Source organism: Onychomys torridus, chromosome 5, assembly GCF_903995425.1.
Source record: "Onychomys torridus chromosome 5, mOncTor1.1, whole genome shotgun sequence".
NCBI lineage: Eukaryota > Metazoa > Chordata > Mammalia > Rodentia > Cricetidae > Onychomys > Onychomys torridus.
The window spans coordinates 75,527,834-75,535,266 of record NC_050447.1 but is presented as its reverse complement, the minus strand read 5'-3'; positions in this window follow the sequence as shown (position 1 = coordinate 75,535,266).

The window sequence follows — 7,433 nt, the reverse complement described above, 5'->3', positions numbered from 1 at the left end:
CTTAGGGCACAATATTCTCCTTGAATATATATTTTTGCTATATTTAGGATCAGCCAGAGGCTGAAAGGCAAAAATGAGGGAGAGGGCCTGGCCATAACCTAGCATCATCCAGTGAACTCCATTTTTTTGGTTTTAAATGTCAGATGTTTTTCACATATTTAAAACAAAATATCTTGTTTTTTAAAAATGCATGTTCATATAAATGAGCTTATTGTACAGCTGTGAACTTTTCTTTGGCAGGATTCTCTGCCTCTTCTGCTCTGCATTTATCCCATGCTTCCAAGTTATTTGGTGTGTGGTTGATTTGGTGTCACAGCTGTGTGTATTGTCATTAGTGAGAGCTGCTTTAAGAAAAACTCAGATTCAGTGGCTTCAGTGGCAACTATTTCTTCCTAACTGCTGATAGGTGACAGCTCCTTTTCTACTTTGTACTCCTGAGATGAAGAAATGGAGGGGGTGGGTGAGAAGAGGAGCAGGGAGAGTCGGGGGTGGAGAAGAAAGGAGAGAGACACAGACAGAGACAGACAGAGACAGAGACAGAGAGAATATGAACAGCAGCTCTCTCTGGTTATGCCCTTTAAGATACTACCATCCCTATCATGTGATCCTATCCTCATGAATTTATCAACTTCATCTAAATCTAATGATACTTAAGACCAAAGGGGTGTGTGTGTGTGTGTGTGTGTGTGTGTGTGTGTGTGTGTGTGTGTATACTTCAACTAAGTATATCTAGATTATCATTTCCTTGGTAGAGTAGAGAGGGATGTTTAGGCTACAATGTATCTTTTCTAAGCCTCACCCTCTTTTCTCTCAGCATATTTTGTCACTGGGGCTGTTGGCATGGAACTATGAAGCACAGGGACAGACTGTTGCCAAACACCATCAGCAAAGCCAATTCTTAGAGGACACACCTACACACTGGGGCAAACACCTCCCCATCAAAATCTACAAACCAGAATTTCCAGAAACACATAGTGGGATGGATGTTTATATAAATTCTACAAGAAAGAACCCATAACACAACATATAGAGTCACTGTGCTGGACAGTTTTATGTCACCTTGACACAAGCAAAGTCATCTGAGAGGAGGGAATCTCAATTAAGAAAATGCCTCCTGTAGGGCATTTCCTTAATTAGTTATTGATCGGGGAGGTCCCAATCCATTGTGGGTGTTGCTATCCCTGAGCTGGTGGTCCTGAGTTCTACAGAAAGCAGGCTGAGCAAGCCATGTTGAACAAGCCAGTAAGCAGCACCCTTCTGTGGCCTCTGCATCAGTTCCTGCCTCCAGAATCCTGTCCTGACTTCCTTCAATATGAACAGCAATATGGAAGTGTAAGCCAAATAGATTCTTTCCATCCCCAAGTTGCTTTTTGGTGATGGTGTTTAGTTGCACCAATAGTAACCCTGACTAAGACAGGAACCAAAATCATGGAAATGAAAACGCTCTTCCCTAGACACACAGCAATGTAGCAAAACACAAAGGCATAAGAGATGAATTCCATCCTGCTGTGTAAACTTGGGTACTTGGGACACTCCCTGTGGGCCTCATTTTCTATTTTCATACAACACAATTCAATCAGTGTACCTCTGAGGCTGTTGCTACAAAAATTCTTCAAATCACCCCAGCCACAGTGGTCAGTTACATGCAGAAGAGGCTTAATGAACAATTTCAAAATAGAGAGAGATGAACTGTGTGTGGAGTGCTGTCATAGTTATAGGAGTTCAGGAGAAGGAGCTTTCTGTACTCTTTGTGACAAGAAATTTGATTACTCTTAGCTTTGAATCTGAGAATAGCTCAATCAATAATAATACAAATCAATAAATAAATCTTCCTGATAGTGTTGCAATTTATATGTAATCTATCCTAAAAATATAGAAATATTATACTCTGATTTATGAATATCAAATCTGTTCTGATATGTAAGTATTACTTTCATTTGATAGATGTATAAAATCATTTAAGCTAAATTATATTGATTATGCCTAGTTTGTAAAAGTGATCAAATATATTACATAACTATTTCAAAATATTTATTCATCCAAAAGAAGGGGATGAGCACATTGGAAACTTTATAAGTGTCTAAAAGTGCCATTTCCTTATTTCCAGAATAAAAGGTACTAATAAAATTCACACACTTGTGTGAAAAAATTTTGGAGTGCTATGAATTTGCAATCTTGTCCATATTCTTTTGATTTTCCTTGTACAAACAGCCGCTATGACAGTCACAGAAAGCTGGAGTCATAGTTCCTTCTCAGAGAAGAGGCTCATAGGGAGGAAGACAGGGAATTGAGCCTATGTAATCTCTGTGTCTTTCCCGCTTCTCAAGAATTTTACTTCTGTAACTCAGCTCTATGAATTATAAAAGTACCTTCTAGTCTCTGACATATGATGCTGAGTTCTAAACTTTTAACCAAATTGTTTTATGTGAACATTAAAATAATATTTTAATTTTAATCCCAATTAAAAATAAAGCAAAAAATTTATTAATTCTTTTGTACAAGGTATTTTGATCATAACTCCCAGATCTACATCTTTAGTTAGTGTCCCCCTTCTCCTCCTCTTCCTCCTCCTCCTCCTTCTTCTTTTTAAAGAAGAGAGAAGATGTCCTGATCATCTGATTCTTACTTTTCTCTGTCTCTTCCAAGATGTTTCCTATCCTTAGACATAGAAGTTGTATTATAGATCTATTCATTGGAGATCAGCAACCCATAAGAAATCACATCTGTAAATTGTCATGTGCAAAAAAAACCAAAAAAACACAAACAAACAAACAAACAAAAAAACAAAAAAACCACAAAAAAACAAAAAACACAACTTGATTGATGGCATGCATCTTCAGACCAGACTGTGAGGGATTATGCAGAAGACCTTCCTGCAAATATGGGGTGTCCACAGGTTCCAGGCATTTGGGTTTAGAAAAGATGGCTGGTAAGGAGTGTGGTGGACAGATGGCTTATCTGGGTTATCTTAAGTGCTGGGTACTAAAGGAAGAAGTATCATTTGTTGTATTCTTAGTTGATCTCTTCATTTTGACCAATTGTGGATTGATTTCTGTAATGATCTCTCTTCCTGATGCAAAAAAGAAGAATCTTTGATGAGAGGTGAAAGGCACAATTCACTGTGAATATAAAGTATAAGAACTTCAAATGCACTTAGAAATTTTTAACACATGTATTTATTGTGTGTCTCAATGACAATGGCTCTTTGGGAGAGTGTGAGATGCAGGTAAGGCAGGGGAGACAGATGACTGGGGAGAGAGAAGACTTGCTGGATGCTTGAGGTTCATGGACAGAGAAGAGATTTCTCATTCTAGTATTTGAAGAACATAATTTTAACTTCACAACAAAAGCCTGAATAAATGTTTAACAAGCACAATGAAAGAATCAGTTCTTTACAGGAATAGTCATAACAAAATGAGAAAGCACAGCAGTTATTACTCTCTCTGAGTACTACTAATGTGGAACTATGAAAACTCAGTGTGTGGCAAAAATTGCTGCTAATGAAAATCAAAAGGGGATTTCAATCATAACTTTTTCAGATTTAATATTTATATCTTATTTGACATTTAAAATTGCCCGCTTCTCTTGTTTTTTTTTTTTTTAAATACTTACTTTCCACATTTGAGCCACCAGCAATCTTTTTAAATTTTTTGAAAAAGATTCGTTTCTTTTATTTTATGTGTTTGAGGGATTGGCTGCATTTATGCATGTGCATCATGTTCATGCCTGGTGCCTGCAGAGGTCAGAGTAAGGTCTTGGATCCCCTGGAATTGGAGTTACTACAAATGGTTGTGAGCACCACGTGGGTACTGAAAATCCAAACCCCAGTCCTCTGAAAGAGCAACAAGCAGTCTTAACTGCTGGGCCATCTGTCCACCCCACTCCCTACCAGCCATCTTTTCTGAACCCAAATGCCTAGGAACCTGTGGACACTCCATATTTGCAGGAAGGTCTTCTGCACAATCCCTCACAGTCTGGTCTGAAGATGTATGCTGCATTGCATCAATCAAGTTGTGGTGTTTTTCTTTTTTCTTTTTTTGCATATGACAATTCACAAAGAAAATCAAACTTTCTTAAGTGCCAGGTACTAAAAGGAAGACGTATCATTTGATGCATTCCAAAAGCAAAGAAGCAGAGGGTCTTTCTCATCTTTTCTTGTCCTAATGTCAGCTTGGTAAAGAAAACATTTTAAGAACATTTGCCATTCTTGGAGTCAAAGGAAAATATCAGATAAAAGCACTGGGTTATTGAAGCTGCCACAATGCATTACAACTCTAGAAAGGCTCCCATGTGACACTTCAAAGTCATCACATTCATAGCACTACAGTTTGTTATTTATGTTATAAATAAGTAAAAAAGGAAGACATTCAGGGATTTACCTATAATTAAAGACTAGAGGAAATATAGTCTCAGAGTGGCCTGTCATGCAGGTTTTTTTTTTTTTTTTTTCTGACCTGACTACATGGTAGAGATAATGTCATATTCAAATATGGAAATGTGTATGTTTACACAAGGTTAATCAATTGTTTTATTTCTTATGGTACACATCTGTTTTCCTTTGAATCTGGACTGCCACAGGCTAACGTTGGGAATTCTTAGTCCCCAGGAACTGATGCTATTTAGGGGACTACAGAACCTTTAGATGATGGGCCTTCACTGGCAGCAGCAGCTCAGTAAAGGAAGGCCTTTGAAGAAGATACTGGCTCCTACTTCCTCTGCTTCCTGATCACCAGAGAACAGCCTCAAAATACTTTCCTTGGCACAAGCTGAGCTATTCTGCCAAGTCTTCCCCACCACAATGAACTTACACCTACTGAAAACATATGCCCAAACAAATCTTTCTTCCTTTAAGCTGTTTCTGTTGGGGAGTCTGTCCACAGCAACACAGAAGTGATTGATACAAAGCTAAGTATTTCTGCTCTTCCCAAACCTATGCAGTGACATCTACTAAACTTCAATGTGATGGTGGTAGGAGATGAAGCCTGTGGGATCTGTTTCTTCATAGGGTAGAACCTCAGAGGCCAGAGAGCAAGTGTCTTCAATGTTCCCTCTGTGCGAGGACACAGTAAGAGGACAGCCATCAATGACGCCTATCTGCAAGTGTCTTCATCATGGACTTAGCAGTTTCCTAGATGGTGTGAAATACATTTTTGTTTGTAGAAGCCACTCAGCCTACTGGGGCTAGGGTCCTGCCCTCTTAAAATATAGATCATTCCAAAGCCTGTGCTTAAGTCAAATCCTGTGGCTAGAATTCCTTTCCACCAGACATTTTTCCTGTAGACACCACAGAAATTGTGGTTTTACTGAAGTTTAAGAAAACATAAGAGCATAGGGGGAAATGCACTTTTCCCCTAGTTGGCTATGTTCCCCAAAGAGCCTATATCAAAGTCTTGGTCATCAGCGTGTGGCACTATTGGGTGGCAGTAGAACCTTTTAGAGTAGAATCTCATGAAAGGAAGTAAGGTACTGTGGGTATGCTCCAGAAGTGGCTATTGCTACCCCAACCCCTTCCTGTCCCCCACTTTTACTTAACCCCTAACACCAAGAATAAACTTCCTCTGCCAACTAGGTTGGCCGTTAGGTGCTGTCTCACCACAGGCTCAAGTGTGGCTATTGTGACAGTTGGCTATTAAGTTCAGCCAACCATGGACTGGAATGTCCACAACCCAGCCGTGAGCCCAAATATCCCTTTCTTTCCTTTAGGCTAACTATCTTAGATATTTTTCAGAGAGACAGAAAACTGGATGCCACAGCATTGTATTAACTGGATGAAAGATCCATAAAATCAAATTGATAAATTTTTAATCCTGTATCCATAAAATGTAGCATTTTAGCATCTTGTCAAATGTAGCTTAGTTAACAGCATTATTCATGAACTATAAAGTAAACTTTAATAGCAGGGCCCAGCACATTTTAAATGTGTTTGATGTGGTATTAAACACTTCCAAACAGCTACAAGCGACCTTAAAACCACCATCTCTTCCCCTTCCCACCTAGAGACAACTATTTATGTGTCAGATGCCACTTCCCAGTGAGGTCAACTTCTGCTTCCTCCAGGCTAAGCAGTTAGCATTTGTTTCTGGTGGTTCCGCTGATAATTTAGTCACGTAAAGTGTTAGAGTTTTCTGTTTCGCTTGTTCTTCAGTATTCTTCACTTTTGTATTTACAGAAATGGGGCCAGGCCAGGTAAGATAGTGGATATCCTGTGGATGTTTGATGAATGAAACTTCTTTTCAGTTCAGGACCTAAAATTCTTCCAGTATAGTGCCAATTATTTTTTAATCTATGCTTAGACTAAGATGCATTTAATCTTGGAAAGCATACTGCTTTTTCTGGATCCTTTTGCATACTTTAATTTTCTTAAGACTGTGTAAGCCCTGTGTAGCAGAAACATATCCAGTCATTTAACTTCTCATGAAGGAATGCCTAAGCTGAAATTTCCCAGAATTTCTTCTCCACTTCTTCTCTTTGTTCTTCTTTTCTACTTCTCTTGAGCATAGTAAAATATTTTCTTAGTGTTTTACTTTTGAACTCATCAATAAAGTTTTTTTTTTTTTAAAGAACCATTTCAGGGGCTAAGAAAAATATCTCAGTGAACTATCTGTCAGGTAAGCACAGAATCTGAGTTCTAATCCCCAAAGTAAAGGGCTCCAGGAGGGGTGGGGATTGTTAGACATGATTTTTATTCTCTGAGACAAACAGCTGCCACCTTTGGGAGTTCAGCTATGCCCACTTGCAAAAGATCACCCCAGCTGGGCTTGTTGTCTGTCTATATTCCCTCAGAAAGGGGTAGGAATTGTCCTAGGACTGTTGGGGCTAGAGTATACAGGCTGGGGAAAACTACAGGAAGGGGGTGATTTCTTGCAGCCTTGGGAAAGCCATCAACCCTGTGGAGTAGACTTTCCTGTGTAGCCTTTTTGGGGGAGCAACCACACTCTTGTAAGTAACATCTTACATATGTTCTATAAAGAAGTCCAATAAATTACATCTGGTTCACCAGTGTGAACTTGTGTGGCATCATGCCTCAGTTTCTCATTGGGAATTTAGAAGGAAGTGTAGACATCACTTGTCTCCCCTGGGAAGAAATTTCAACAACAGGTACACTACATTTTCTGTAACCCCAGCATTGAGTCTGCAGCAACTCTTTGTCAGGTTGGCAGCAGCTCCTTCAGTCACTGATTTATCTTGTGGTACCAAGAGCCAATATTTTAAGGGTTATTTATATTTTTTAAAAAGTGAATAAAAGAGAGAGATGAGCACCATACTCATTGTTCTCTTTTCTGTGGAAACGAATTGACCAACAGTCTCTGATGCTTAAAATTTTCCTTAAAAAAATGATGATTCAAAATGTTGTCATTTGAACATTTTGCATTTTTTTAAATAATTTTATGTATCTGTTTTCATGGGAGGGAAAAAGTCAAAGGGTGCTTATT